Here is a 17,083-nt window from a genome sequence, read left to right on the forward strand (position 1 = left end):
ATGCACTTTAATGCTAATTAATGAGTTAGTTTCGAATCATTAATGAAATAGGGTTTTGTGCTTATCGAAGATCCATTTCATGTAAGGTGGTATATTTTATATGTCTTCGGTATTTAAGGCTTTCCCATCACCTTTTCCTTATCATGATTCTCACTTCATTTGTAAATTGAGGGAACAAAGAATAGAGAATTATACAAAGTAGTATTTAGGATACTATGGGAAAGAAAACCAAAGCTCTGAGTTTTGAAGATCAAGAAATAACGCCCTTGTATACAGACACTGCCTGTAACAAAGACACTGTTATTACTACTTGGGAAGGCATGTATAGTCTACTTGAGGAAGAGAATCCCAAAATAATGGAGGTTACAGCTACTGTAAGCTCACATAGGTCTTCTGAGGCATCTATTAGAGAGCTAGCTTGCTCATTCTTACACCAATAGAGCAAGCGACAGAAGAAGCAGCCACAACAGCAAACAGTGTTATTGACTGCATAAATGAAAATTTACACAGGGAAAATTTGATCTCATAAACCACTCCATTGTATCTACCAAAAGCTTAGCAACTATAGATAGGCTGGAGACAGAAGGCTCAAGAAAAGGCGAAATCAATCAAAAGATTGACTAAGTTGAATTGGGATTCTTAGTGGGCATATTTGGTAAAACCACACAACCAGTGAATGACTCTCAAATGTATCATCAATTCTGCCGAGAAGATGGCATTAGCTCTTGCCAATGCCATTTTCACAGGACAGTTAAATTTGGAAGTCATCCAGCCAACTCTTCTCAAACAAATGTTGAACAGTTGCAATTTCAAGGAACAGATACAGAAATAGTTAGTTGTTAGTTTTAATTTTAGATTCAATGTTAGTATTAATTTTGCTTTATTTTTTCCTGAAATGAGTATGGTCATTTAAACCGTATCCTACAATTTTGTAATAAGTTATTTTTAGATTTAGTTAGTAGTATTTAAACCCTTCTCATGCATTTAGAGAAGGGTCCTGAAATTTGTCAAAAACTTGTCCTCAGAACATGCACTTTTTCACCCTCCGAGGAGGTTTTGATGAATTAATGGAACATGATTTATTGATATATGCATTTAATATCTACTACTGATGTTGCACTTCTGTACTCTTAGTGGACGTTGGATTAAGAAGAGATAAATCATTATCGCTTGAAGCTCATGAGTAGAACTAGTTATAAATGGTACTTCTATCTCTTAACTATTTCTACCTTTGTGTTAAAGTGGTATTATGTTCAGTTGTTTATATATTGATGTGTGAATGCTTGAGTTATCATTTGGCACTTCTGTACGGCAATAGATATTTATTTATGCTTAATGTATGAGTATCCTATTATGCGCTATGTTTTTCACAACTATTTTGTCTAACATTTTATACGAAATGGTTTATCTCTATTGAATTCTTTTCTCATAACAGTTGAATGATATTTATTACCAATTGTTATTTGAAATCATTTTAGATTGCATAACGGAAAGATTACACCCCAGGTTAGTGTAGAATTAGATATTTCTATTTATTAGAATACAATTCCATGTTATTAGATTAGATTTAAAGTAAGAGCATTTCACTTAGGAACTTTTAGAAAGGAAATATCAAATCTCAACACACACACACATAAATTGGAAAATTGGTCCCATATCCCTAGTCGGACCCACTATACCAAATGGAAAAGGAGCTACTAACCAAGGTTTAGACTGGGTGGGTATCCCCCTTGTTGTAGACCTGATTTTCGGGGCTTCAACAGGTTCCCTTCTTGTAAAGATTTTGGGCTAGAATTCTCAATTTCTTGAAAATATTGCTCTTCTGTTTGGCTGTGCACCTTAGCAAAGGCTATAGATGGTGATTCTATGGCCCGAAGGGAGTTAGTAGGTTGTCTAGAAGCAACTTTTCTAGGATCTACTGATGGCTGTGATTCTTCTTTTTTAATGATATTGTCTATAAAGGTCGATCAGCCAAGGGTCACTAATCCCATAGCTTTATCAAGTTTGGATAGTGGTTTTGGATTCTTTTCAGGATTTTTCTGCTTAGTCATGCACACAACTCAAATACTTATTTCTACCTAAAGTAATCAACAAATCTACAAGAAATTGGGCCGGGAAGCAGGGCTTTTACATGCTTCCTACGCAGGTTCTTACATTCCATTTTTAATACCCAATTCTCTCCTAATGGGAACTTATCAAATGCACACTACTATTCTTTAAAACAAACAAATGGCTACACTCTCCCCGCCAATGGCACCAAAATGTTAAGTGACAAAAGGTGTCCTTTTAACCCCTATTTATACTACATTAATTATCAATCCAGGTACGATTTTTCTTATCTCAAGAGTGTACTCAGTCTGAGACAGTCACTTGATTAAATAGTAATGTTTTCTAGTTTGCAGTATAGTGCTAAATACAAGAGTAAACAGATGCTGGAAATAGAATCTACTTGTAATTAAAAGAAACCTTAATGCTCTGAAACTTAAATCATTCATTCAAAAAACTACAGCAATTTATCAGTCAAGGATGCAGTAGTGATAACTCTTTCCTCCGTCAATTGATATAAATGAAACCAATCATAAATAGGATCTCCAATCTAAGAACTTAGACAGTGATAGTCAATGTTCTTTACAGTTGTAGATCTATCAATCCACACTAAAGCAAATAACTAGGAATAACAATTCAATTGGAAATGCTTACTAAAACACACTTGATGCGCTAACAATTAAAAGGTGAAAGCAAATCCTTGCAGAAAAGGAAAAACAACTAAGTCTGTTGAAAAGATTGAACAAAAAATCTAAATCTATAGAAATGAATTGAACAACAATCTTTACTGAAATGAACTGAACAATAATATTTAACCGAAATGAACTGAACAACAATCTTTAGATAATAAGGGAATAGAAAATCTCATTAAGTGTAAAAACACAGCGACTATATAGTAATTGAATCAGTGATCTTATTCTAGTAGAGTGAACATTAATCGCAGGTATAAAGGAATGACAATTGTGATTATAATTGAACAACAATTAAATGAACAACAGTTGTAGTTGTGAGTGAACAATAGAATCTAAACTAGACAACGTAGTATTGTTTCAAAAGGAACATCATGAAATTGAGTTATGAATAACAATCATGTTATCAACACATTCTAATTAAGATCTTGATGTAACAGAGTAATTGAGCTAGATGTTCAGAAACAGAAGATTACCAAATAAACTGAATTAAGGAAATGCAAAGGAAATCAAACCACACAGGACTGTAATTGTAAAATAGTGATACAAGAAGTAAGTGGATCCACCAGGGTCGGGCCCTTAGCCACCATGGAAGCACTGTTGTGTTTACTCCAGGATCAGATAACGGAACAACAACTGAGTTATACATTAATCATATATGGCAGAGTTATAGCTATCGCTCCTCAAAGAGAGTCGATGATCAAAGTTGAAATTACAACAATAATTTTGAAAAATCCCCTCCTCCTTTGTCTTACATTTGCTGCCCCATTTATAATGGGCAGGAAGATACATCAAGGTTATAGATAACTTTTAAAGTAGCGATCCCTCAGGATCAAAATATCCTAAAGGCTTCGCTTAATCTTCCATCTTCAGTTGTCTTCTTGTCATCTTGTGCAGCGGCTCTGCTTCCTCCGTCTTTTCCTAAGTTGCACATTCCAGTCTCGTTCTTCTTGTCTGGACATGGTTTCCTAATGGAGGAACAATAGCTGCCTTGCTTTTGTCTTTTCCTCCCGAATAGTGATTTTTTATTTCCTTCACTTTATGTATAGAAAAACACAATAATTATTTATTTTGTATTAATCACAAATCTCTTTAATTCTATCATAATTCTTTAACATATTACCATCTTAGAATGTAAAGGAATTATGATTCAAATGAAAAGATAAAGAAATAAATGATAAATACATACCTCTTCCATCGCTCAACAACCAACATGAGGGAAATCCTGCCCGAACCCTTTTATCAAAATTTGTATTGAACCTTTGAACAAATTCCTTGATTTCACCTAATTTTTCCTCTGTAGTTTTCCTATACAAATTCTTCAGCACCATTTTATTTATTTCTAGCACCAGCTTTGTCTTGTCTTCAACTTGCATAGTTCTTAATTCCTGAGGTGATTTGGAATTAAGAAATCAATCATTTTCTTTGCTAGAATGCCACTTCATTGGGATTTATCTTTGTGAACAACAACGATTCTTTCTAGGTCTCTGACAATAGTCTTCTCTTCTGCTATAATCGACATATAATCCCAAATAGCCTTCACTTTCGAGATGATATCTTTCCAAATTATCTCTATGGCCTATATAAGTGACATATTTCCCTTTAGCTTCTCCTGCAAGTATATGATTTCATTATAGGATGTCTAATAGTATTTCTAATATTGTGATGCACTATATTTTTCCATAGTCAATTGCCTCTCTTTAACTTTTAAAATTTCCTTGGCGTCATCCAAATTCTTCTGTATTTTCTTCATTTCATCTTCTTAGATTTTTGATTCAATGATAACTTTGGTTAGTTTATTGGCTAGATCTTCTGAATCTAGTTTTACTAGAATTGTACAGACATGGGTATCCATCCTTTGTTTCAATCTAGCATTCGGTTCCTTCTAGGTATCCACTTCATTGTTCCTCTCGAGTAATTATATCGTTATAAGCTCTTTTTATTTTTCAACCTAGGCTACCTCTAGGACCATGACATGTTCAACTATAGGAAACCTTAATTTATTCCTCAACACTTGAATTTTTTACTATTCCCCCTACAAAAGTGTTATAAAATTATAAATTACAGAGAAATGGAACACATAAAATATATTTTAGAATTATAAATGCAAAAAACACATAAAACAAGAGAGACACAAATATACGTGGTTCACTGAATTTAGGCTACGTCCATGGGAAACAACCAGTCCTTCCTTTTATATTATCCAGCAAACTAAAGAGATACAACCTACAACAGATTTGTTGTAATTCCCTCTTCGCTCTCACACAATCTCCTCTCTCTTTCTCACTTAGAATACAGATCTACATAGATGCAATATAATTCCCTCATATATAGCGAGGGGTTACGTTATAGGGAAAAAAACCCTAAGTTAAACATAACTTCTACCGTCAAATGTCTTCCTAATGAATGACCCAGATTGACTACGAAATTACAACATTTTTCAAGGCAATTTTACATCTATTTTTAGCTTTGGGGGCATTGCCCCTGATCCCCTGCTTGGGGGGGGGGGGGGAGCTCCTAAAGATCATTGCTGCCCCCCCTGGACCCCCCTTGCAGTGCAAATATTACAGACGACATTTCCACCACATTACAAACTGGGGCATAATGCAGTGATACCTCTGAATAAAGAAGATAATCAGGCTCCACACCCAACAATATCTCACTTGGAGACTGATTATAGCAACTTCACCACTACTTCATTTGTTGGACAAAGACTCCACTTTGGACTTGGTTGTTTCTCATCTTCTTCATCATACTTGAAGACCAATTGAAACTGGGTAGAAACTTAGTTTCTCCCTAGTTACACCTTTTTTTAACATATTTGCACGATTCTAGCCAGTGTGCATCTTTTCTAGCTTCAACTGTCCATATTCCAACATTGATAGTATGAAATGGTACTTGAGCTATATATGTTTAGACTTCGAATGAAATGAAGAGTTCTTTGCAAGATATATGGCACTCTAGTTGTCACTGTATAACCTACCCAACTCCTACTTCTTACCCAATTCATCTAGAAACCTTTATAACCAAATCATTTCCTTACTAGCCTCCATAGTAGCAACATACTCTACTTCTAATGTTGAGAGTACAAAAAGACTTTGTAGTTTTGAAACCCAAGTGACAACTGTTCCACCTATAGTAAACACATACCCTGTTATCTCTATCACCTACCATATTTGAATCAACATATCCCTGTAGAGAAATGTTTGAACCACCAAAGCGTAATGATTGATTTGTGGTACCTCTCAAATACCTGAGAATCCACTTCACCACCATCCAATGTTCTTTTCCTATATTTTTCATGTACCTGCTTACAACTCCCACTACATGTGCAATATTAGGCCTTGTGCAGACCATTGCATACATTAAGCTTCCAACTGCTGATGCATATGGAACTTTAGACATATAAGCCATTTCTTCCTGAGTCTTGGGATACACCTCCTTACTTAGTTTGAAATGGCTAGCCAAAGGTACACTAACTGGTTTTGCATTTTTCACATTAAATCTATTCAACACCTTTTCTATGTACTCACTCTGAGACAATGTTATTTTTTTATTCTTCGTGTCTCTAGTTATTCTCATACCAAGGATTTGTTTTGCAGCACCCAAAACCTTCATTGCAAATGAGTCTGCCAATTTTATTTTGAGCACATTTATTTCCTACATGTTAGAACCTGCAACAAGCATGTTATCTACATACAATAACAATATAATATAGTTGCCATCATTTTTCCTTTTGAGATAAACACAATGATCAGAGTGACATCTAGTATAACCTTGTTGAGACATAAATCTATCAAATCTTAGATACCACTGCCTCGAAGCCTGTTTTAAGCCATACAAGCTCTTCTTCAACTTGCACACTAGTTTCTCCTTCCCTTTTACCTCATATCCTTGTGGTTGCTACATATATATCTCTTCATTGATCCGGATTTAAACAAGAACGCAACAAATCACAGAGATAACCATATACACAAAGATGCAGCGGAAATAATACTTCATTTCATTAATGGAAAATAATGAAATATGCTTACAACCAGAAATGGAAATAAACCAGCTAGGGCGATGGTAGCTTATCTCTGAGAAGAGATGTGATGGCTACATGCCTCTGAACTATGTTACAATGAGGCTCGAAGGCCTATTTATTGTTGAGAAACAATGGAAAACCCTTAACATTCCAAAACCTAACCCTAGGAGATGAAACGCCAAACTGTGGACCCCGTTCGGGGGTAAATTGGTACATCAACTTCCCGGGGTCGTAACTTTGGCATATGATCTCCGTTTGACGCGTACAATAGCTCATTAGAAAGATCTATCCGAGCACTATCATTGTTGGAACGGATGGATTGATGTTGCCCCTGGATTCCCCAAAAAACGTCGTTTAGGGCCTCAAAACGGCTCCGGAAGTCCAGGACCCGAAAAACTGCTAAAAATAGTAAGTTGTGCTACAATTAAGGAAACTGAAAATGCTAAGAAAGACAATGGTGGGGGTCCAGGTGGACTTGGCAGGTGGCCACCAATATCCACCTGGATCATTCCTCCCCCCTTAGGAAGCAATGGTCCCCATTGCGTTGAGCTCCTCCATGAGATGAGGAAACTTCTGCTGAACTTGTTCCCTGGTGAGCCACTTGCCCTGCTGAAGGAGTTGGCCTGCTTTGACAACTCGATACAGTTGGATATTCTGTTGGCGAGTGTTCTTGATCTGTGTGTCCATGATCCGATCAGTTGCAGCTTGTTCCATGTAATCTGGATTTAATTCTGTGGGTTTGAGCTGTTCTGCAATGTCGGATGTGTCTAGAAATGGTGGAAAGTATGGCCGAACGCGGTCCACATTGAACACTGGGTGCAGGCCAAGGAATGGGGGAATGCTGAGCTCAAATGCATTGTCTCCCATAGCCTTAGTAATGGTGTAAGGACCATATCGGAGTGGTCTCAATTTCCGATAGGCTCCAGTAAGGCGTTCCTTTTGCAAATGCAACCAGACTTTGTCGCCCACCTGAAACTTGTGTGGCACCCGGTGTTGATCATGTCCCTGCTTGTACTTGGCATTTGATTTCTCAAGAATGTCATGGACCTGCTGGCGAATATTTTGGATGTGCTCAATGAAGCTGGTGGCCTTATCTGTTTCGGACTGGACATGAGCTAAATTCATGTGAGTAGCTGCAAGGGGCATGGCCACATCAATGGGGCATAGTGGCTGGAACCCCAAACCCACCTGAAAAGGGCTATGGCCAGTGGAGCTGTGAAGAGCTCGGTTGTAGTTGTGCTGAACATAGGGGAGGCTCTCGTCCCATGTGCGTGGATGCTTTGAGTTATACATGCGCAGAATGTGCACAATCATCCTGTTGACAACCTCTGTCTGGCCATCAGTTTGAGGATGGAAGGCTGTGGACTTCGTGAGTTTGGTGTCCAGAATTGACCAGAGACTGGACCAAAATGTGCTGAGAAACCGACTGTCCCGATCTGAGATGATAGACTGTGGGATCCAAAAGTGCACCCACACTCGTTCAAAGAAGAGTTTAGAAGTGGCTTCTGCTGTGATATTCTTCTTGTAGGCCATCATAATGGCCATCTTCGAGAACCTGTCGACGACCAAAAAAACACAGTCATTTCCATGCTTAGTGGAAGGAAGGCCTGACATGTAATCCATGGAGATGGATTCCCAAGGTCGACTAGGGGTAGGCAACGGGGTATAGAGGTCGTGCTTCTTAATGGTCGGTTTGGCAATGGCACAGGCAGTACATGGTCGGATGTACTTCCCAACATCCTGTCGAAGATTCGGCCAATAGAAAAAAATTTGCAGTACTGCCACTGTTTTCTCGACCCCGAAATGTCCAGCAGCCCGACTGTAGTGTGCTTCCCAAATCATCTTGGCACGCTCGCTTGAAGGAACACAAAGGTGACCGAGGTGGCCTAATAGGGCGTCCTGGAGGTGAAAATCTGCAACATGCCGACCCTCCAAGAGTGTCTGGTATGTGTGGCCGAATTCTGGGTCGCTTTTGTGGAGAAGTGGCCAATCAGCAGTCTCGTGCCCACAAGAGTTGAGCACGGTGGTTAGTGCCATGATCGGTGGCCGACTGAGGCAATCTGCAACATTATTGGTGCTGCCCTTTTTATACTTGATATTCAAGTGAAACTGTTGCAGGTATGTAGACCACTTCTGATGGTGATCATTCTGCAATTTCCCTTGGGTCTGTATGAACTGCAGAGGTCAGTGGTCGGTGTGGATGACCGTTTCCTTCCCCAAAATGTAATGCTTCCATTGTCGGCAGGCCTGTACAATGGAATACATCTCTTTATCATAAGTGGGGTACTTCCGGACTGTGTCTGAAAGTGTTTCACTGTGATATGCCACTGGATGTCCATGTTGAGTAAGGACTGCCCCAATAGCATAGTCAGAGGCATCTGTCTCGACCTCAAATGGTTGTTGTAAATCTGGTAACACGAGCACTGGTGCCGTGCAGAGGCGATCCTTCAATTCCCTGAATGCCTTCTGTTGAGATTCAGACCAAAAGAATTTTGCTTTCGCCCCGCCCTTGGTGACTTGACTCAAGGGCCAAGAAATATGAGAAAACCCCAACACAAACCTGCGGTAGAATTTGGCAAGACCTAGAAAGCTGCGGAGCTCTGTTAGAGTGGTTGGAGAGGGCCAATCCCGAATGACTTGGATCTTAGCCGGATCGACATGCACCCCCTGTTCATCAATGATGTATCCCAGATACTGAACCTAGGTCATGCCAAAAGTGCATTTCTCCAAATTGGCACATAGCTTGTGTTGCCGCAGTGTTTGGAGAACCTGTCGGATGTGGTGGAGGTGCTCTTCCCAACTCTGGCTGAAGATCAGAATGTCATCCAAGTATACTACTACAAAGGAGTTGGTGAATGGCCGCAAGATGTCATCCATTAGCCTCATAAAGGTTGCAGGAGCATTCGTCAATCCGAAAGGCATGACCAACCATTCGAAGAGGCCCTCCTTGGATTTGAAGGCAGTCTTTCACACATCGGAGGGTTCGATTGGTACCTGGTGATATCCTGACTTCAGATCGATCTTGCTGAAATATTTCGCCCCCTTTAGTTGGTCTAGGAGGTCATCAATCCGCGGGATCGGGTACCTATTACGGACAGTGATCTTGTTCAGCGCCCGATAGTCAATACAGAGTCTCCACGTCCCATCCTTCTTCTGTACCAACACGATCGGGCTCCCACAGGGCGATGAACTCGGACGGATGTGACCTTTCTGCAGGAGCTCCTGAATCTGCCTCTTGATTTCATTTTTCTCTAGAACGGAGCGCCGATAAATTGGTCCATTGGGTAGCGGCGCACCTGGGGTCAGATCGATGGAGTGCTTGACCTGACAGTGCAGAGGAACCCCTGCCGGGGAGGTGAAGATGTCCTCGTACTCCTCCACAACCTTGTCCATCTGTAGTTGTCGTGCAGAGGGACCCCGTTTGGAGGCCGCGGCCACTGTCTTCTTCTTTCCTTGAGGGCGTATCATCAGGAAAACAAATTTCCTGGTTTTGGAAATGATCTTACTGCATTGTTTTGCAGTAATCAAAGAGATGGCGGCAGGTGGTGCTACCTCTGGTATCCTGAACAACTTATTTCCCAATGTAATAATAACCGCACGGGGCCTTGATTCATACACAGCATGTTGCTTCCACAAGTATGGTTGTCCTAGTAATACATCACAAACTTCAAGGGGAGCAATGTCACACAATACCTCATCCGTGAAGGGCTTGATGTTGTATGGAAGGCGACACTGCTGGCTCACGCGAAGATCTCGTCCTTGGTGAAGCCACCCAATGGTGTATGGTTGTGGATGTGCTATGGTCGGTAAGCCCAACCGCTTCACGACCTCTGCCGAAATGAGGTTCTTTTGACTCCCGCTATCAACAATGAACTGTATCGGGGAGCCCTTTACCCACATCTGGGAGTGGAAGAGACGCTCCTCCTCCTCTGGATCTCCGGGTTCATTTTTCTGGATCTTTGCGGTAGCAACAGTGGCGCTGGGATCCGCATCAATGATCTGCTTCCCTTTTTCATACCCCTTATCGGGTTCTGACTCAGAGTCGGAACATGCATCTGATTCTGAAACCTTTAGCTCAGCCACCAGTGACTGCTTGGCCCGACACTCACTTGTGTTGTGAGTGGAGCTCTTATGGAACTCGCACCATTTTCCAGTGTCCTTTCTCGGCTTCGCGGCGCTGTTCTTTGCTTGCGGCTTCGGCTGGTTGTCTTGGGATGTCCCACCTTGGCTTTGTCCTTTGTTCTGTGGTTTAGGGGCACCTTTCCCCTGCTTTGGATTCGCAGATCCAAAGTCTCGCTTCTTTTGTTTAAACTTCTGCTCGACCTTGACGGCATATCGGTATGCTGCGCCGAGCGAGGGGATGTTTAGGAATTGTATTTCTTCCTGGATGTACTTGTGCAGGCAGCCACGGTATTTGAGTATCAAATGTTGCTCCGAATCCTTGATACCCAACTTTGTGCGAAGGGTATGGAAAAGATTGGTGAACTCCGGCACGTCTTGGTCCCTTCCCTGCCGCAGCGTGGTCCACTTTATGTATTCATCCTCATAGCTTCCGACAGGGTAGTACTGCTCCTTGATGGCATCTCGGAACGAATCCCAGGTGGGTGTGGCTGAAAATAGTGAGCCAGTACTTTCATCCTTCTACTCGCACTAGGTTTCCCACCAGTCCTTGACGTGGGGGGCTGCTTTGAGAAGAGCAAAAACAATCTTTTCCCGACTCGAAAATTCATGAACAGAAAAATAACCCTCTAGTAGATTTAACCATTTATCTACGGCATCTGCGTTTATCTGACCCTCGAATATGGGGATTTCAAAATTAACTTGTAACTTAAAGGGTGTGGCGTTTCCAGAGTAGCTGCTGGAAGCCGATGCGTTGCTTCTGGGTAGCCGCTGAAGGATCTGGACAAAGCTGTCCATCATCGCGTTCCGTTGTCGCTCGAGGGCTTCTTCGAGAAATATTTTGATGGGATCTCCTGCCCCCTCGTCTTTCTTCTCGTCCGCCATGGGAGGTCGTCGGGATTTGCGAGGCTGGTCTTGCAAAGGTTCAACCAGTTCAAGCCCTAACTCCTTATATCCCGACCTTGTTGGGGACATGCAAAGAAAAACAGAGAAAAATTAGACCGCTTTGATACCACTGATCCAGATTTAAACAAGAACGCAACAAATCACAGAGATAACCATATACACAAAGATGCAGCGGAAATAATACTTCATTTCATTAATGGAAAATACTAAAATATGCTTACAACCAAAATGGAAATAAACCAGCTAGGGCGATGGTAGCTTATCTCTGAGAAGAGATGTGATGGCTACATGCCTCTGAACTGTGTTACAATGAGGCTCGAAGGCCTATTTATTGTTGAGAAACAATGGAAAGCCCTTAACATTCCAAAACCTAACCCTAGGAGATGAAACGCCAAACTATGGGCCCCGTTTGGGGGTAAATTGGTACATCAACTTCCCGGGGTCGTAACTTTGGCATATGATCTCCGTTTGACGCGTACAATAGCTCATTAGAAAGATCTATCCGAGCACTATCATTGTTGGCTGGATTCCCCAAAAAACGTCGTTTTGGGCCTCAAAACGGCTCCATAAGTCCAGGACCCGAAAAACTACTAAAAATAGTAAGTTGTGCTACAATTAAGGAAACTGAAAATGCTGAGAAAGACAATGGTGGGGGTCCGGGTGGACTTGGCAGGTGGCCACCAATATCCACCTGGATCATTCATCCAATTCCCCACGAAGAAAGGTTGTCTTTACATCTAACTACTCAAGATGCAAATCTTCAGCTACTACTAGACTTAAAATAGTTTTGATTGAAGTCATTTTAACAATAGGAGAAAATATCTCATCAAAATCTATGCCCTTTTTCTGTTCAAACCCCTTCACCACAAGTCTAGCTTTATACTGTTTTCTACCTCCATCTTCTCCCTTCAACCTGTAAACCCATTTATTCTACAATGTTTTTTTACCTGCAGGAAAACTGAGTAAGTCCCAAGTCTTGTTATGTGCTAAGGAGTCCATCTCTTCTTTCATGTCTTGCTCCCACTTCTTCCTGGTTTCTATTTGCACTACTTCTTCATAACATTCTAGTTCACCTGAGTCAGTCAACAATACAGAATATAATGAAGGAGAGTATCATTTAGGCGGTCTACTTTTCTTAGTAGATCTTCAAGCACCTCTTCCAGGTGTTTGAGGTGATTTTTTTTGTTTTGGTTGTTGTTGTTGTTGTGGTTGTTGATCATTATGATTTTCAGGCACCATCACTTTTTCTGTGATCTCCTCAAGCACTGTGTATTCTCTATTTTATTTTTCTTGTTTCTTTTCTTGCAGCTGATCCTAATATAAAACCTTTCTATTGAATATCGCATCTCTGCTTCTAATGATTTTGTTTTTTTCATAATCATAAAAGTGATAACCAAAATCATCAATATCATATCCAATAAAGGTACATTTCTTTAATTTTTCCTCAAACTTTGTTCTATTTTCATTATTAGTGTGGACAAAGGTTTCACAACCAAAAGTCTTTAAAAATTGAGTAGTTTACCTTTTTACTTGTCCATGCCTCCTCTGGAATACCACCATCCAAGGAACTTGAAGGCCCTCTATTTATTAAATAAATAACGGTATCTACAACATCTTCCCAAAATTGTAGAGGAAATCCTGCATGCAATCTCATGCACCTTGCACACTCCATGATTGTCTTTTTCATCCTTTCTGACATACCATTATCTTGTGGTGTTCCTAGAACTATCTTTTCTCTACGAATTCCATTCTATGAACAATACCTATCAAACTCTTTGCTACAATATTCACCTCGATTGTCTGATATGAGACACTTCAACCTTTTTCTTGTCTCATTTTCAACCAAAGCTTTCCATTTGTTGAAAGTATCAAATATATCAGATTTATTTCGAATACAATAAATCCAGGTTTTTCTGGTTGAATCATCAATAAAAGTAACATAATAACGAGAGCCACTAAGAGATGATACTTGAGTAGGTCCCCATACATTTGTATGCACGAGTTCTAATTTTTCGCTCTTCTTTTCTTTCCCAACTCTGAGGAAGCTGACTCTGTTATGTTTTGCATAAACACAAGTCTCATAGAATTTTAAATCAACATGCTTCAAACCTGGCAACAAATTTCTTGAGTGAAGAATATGCATCCCCTTCTCATGTGCCCAAGCCTATGATGCCACAATGTAATATCTTCTCATGTATAGGTTAAAGCATTAAAAAAATTAGAAATAGCATTGCATAAATACAATGTACCAACCTTTTCTCCTTTTCCTATTACCAGGGATCCTTTAGTGACCTTCTAGGTTTTATCTGTAAAAGTAGTTACACAACCATCATCTCCCAATTTCCTTGTTGAAATTAGATTTTTCTTCATATCGAGAACATGCCTTACCTCCTTCAATATCCATTAATTCCCATTCCATTATTTTATGAAAATTGTACCCATTCTAATGATTTTACAGGGTTTATCATCACCCAATCAAACCTTTCCAAAATCTCCTTGAACATAATCATGAAAATGTTTCCTATCAGGTGTAGCATGGAATGAGGCCCCTGAATCTACCACCCAGGCATCAATAATATTTTATAATGAAAGAATCAAAGCATCTTGCAACACATTACCTGTCACATTTGCTTCATGATTATTTTCTTGTTGCGCATCTCCTTCTTTTCCCTTTCGAGACTTGTTATCTTTCTTTAGGTGTCCCTTCTTCCCACATTTCCAGCATACTATCCCCAATTTGGACTTGGATCTTCCTTTCCTTAACTTACTATGATATCATGGGCTCTTTCTTCTTTCAACTTTTCTTTCCCTAGTATCTGCAATCAAAGCATTACCTGATGTCCCACTGGAGCTTTTCTGTTGCATTTCCTCGCTAAGGATTACACCAACAACATCATCAAGTTTAAAGTACTAGATCCAGAGACATAGTTACTAATGGCCATAACTAAACCATTCCAGCTTTCTGGCGATGAGCAGAGAAATAAAAAATCCCTAAATTCATCATCAAAAGTTACCCCTACAAAACTTAACTGACTGGTAACTGTATTAAATTCATTTAAATGATCAGCAACAGATCCACCTTCTGAAATTTTCATATTAAACAAATGCTTCATAAGAAATACCTTATCTAAGGCTGAGGGTTTTTCATATAGTTTGGCCAATTCCTTAATTAAACCCTCTATTGTCGTTTCCTTTGAAATGTTAAAGGCTCACGACGCTGCTAGGCATATCCGTATTGTTCCAAGTGCCTTTCTATCGAGAATATCCCATTTTGTCTGTCATACTCATTAACTTCTTTGTCTTTCCACTCAACGGCAGGTGCAGATCTCTTTGATACAGATAAAATTCCATCTACATCTTCTGTAGCTAGTAGTTTTGGCCCTTAAATTTTTCGACCCTAAACCTACCATCTTCCACCATTGCTCCCACTCGAACCAGGAACCCTTCTCTCCTATGAGTTTATCAACGAAATAGACCTTTGGCTATGATACCAGTTGTTAGAAGAATTATATATTATAGATCAATGGAACGCATAAAACATATTGCAGAAATATAAAATAGAAAACACATAAAAAAAGAGAGACACAGATATATGTGGTTCACCCAATTTGGGCTATTTCCATGTGAAATAACCAGTCCTTCCTATTATATTATCCAGAAAACTGAAGAGATACAACCTAAAATAGATCCGTTGTAATTACCTCTTTTCTCTCACACAATCTCCTCTCTCTTTCTCACTCAGAATACATATCTACAAAGAGGTAATACAATTCCCTCATATATAGCAAGTGGTTTCCTTCTAGGGAAGAAACCCTATATTAAACATAACTTCTACTGTCAGATCTCATCCTAATGAATGGTCTAGATTGATTATGAAATTAAAACATTTTACAAGGCAATATCATATATTTTTAACTTCAGAGGCACTGCACCCGATCCCCTGCTAGGGGGGGCTCCCAAAGATCACAGTCACCACCCCGCTCGACCCCACTTGCAATGCAAATATTATGAGGGGCATTGCCACCACATTATGAACTTGGGTCCAATGTGGTGATACCTTTGAATAAAAAATATAATCAGGCTCCGCATCCAACAAAAATCTTCTATACAACAGATCTATTTTTGGCTTGTTGGGGCCTAGCCTAGGTTCAGAAGTGATTTAACCAAACAAATCCCGAAACTACCGGCCCTTTCGGCAACAGTCCACGGTGCGCGGATTGAGGTCTCACCCGAGGTAGTATGGGAGGTGTTGGAACCAAGTTTCCACACCCTAGGGATGTCTTGATGAAGTTTAGGAAGTTCACACACCCAACCTGCATTCTTGGGCTGCTCCGCGCATCCGTCTATCCTTTGCATCTTGTGCAACTGCTTCTGCGCACCTCTATAAAGAGCACGAAGAGGCGCTGTCTAGATCTTTTACCCTTACTGTGCTATTATTATAGATCTTAACTTAATTGTGTGGGCCCAATATTCTCATTAATCATTCAACATTCATAGAAAGTGTGCGCAATCATAAAACTGTAAAGATATGCATAAATATAATAGAAGCATAAACACACAATATTTTAGAATCGACTTATCTTTTATTACTTCTCTGTCTAAGTACAATCCCAACTCCGCCCTATGCACTCAGCTGTAGGGGTCCACGTACACAGCTGCAGACTCTACCAAGCCTCTACGCACTCAACTGTAAAGCCTCTACCTACTATTACAACCCAAGACTCAAACTTACAGACTTAGAGCCAATTCATCATCCAAAAGAACATCTTATTTCTCCAAAACTAAGACTTTTCCTTAAACTTAGAACCTCGCTTTATTTATACAATCCCATGTCCGCGGACCATGGGTAGGCTGACACACTTTACATTAAATTACATTATCTTAGGGCGGAGAACCCTAGACTCTTATGCTCCGCGCTCACATTTAATGGGGTCTTTACATTACATTTGACCAAAATTCGGGCTTCAAGCCCCAAAATCCCGCTATGGGGGGATCTGCTGCCCAACAGGCCTACAACACAATCATTGTGACTTGTCCTGAGTCATTCAGCTGATGCGGTGATCTTCGCACAGAGTCCATCCAGTAGCTTCTGTGCTCTACCTAAGTCCGCAACACATTCTTCTGTGCCCATTATACCAATTGTGTGCATACCTCTGATGCATAATTGTTAGGGCCACCTGTGCTAGCTTTCCCTAAATATTGGTGGTGACCGTGAATGCTTCCTCAAGCCGAGGCTGGATGCATGCTTTAAGCACTGCTTCTTTCTGATGCATGGCATCCACCTGTTCCTTTAGAG

The sequence above is a fragment of the Pinus tabuliformis genome, chromosome 1_2 (assembly GCF_031772625.1).
Source record: "Pinus tabuliformis cultivar Carrire ecotype Pingquan chromosome 1_2, CPIR1, whole genome shotgun sequence".
Taxonomy (NCBI): domain Eukaryota; kingdom Viridiplantae; phylum Streptophyta; class Pinopsida; order Pinales; family Pinaceae; genus Pinus; species Pinus tabuliformis.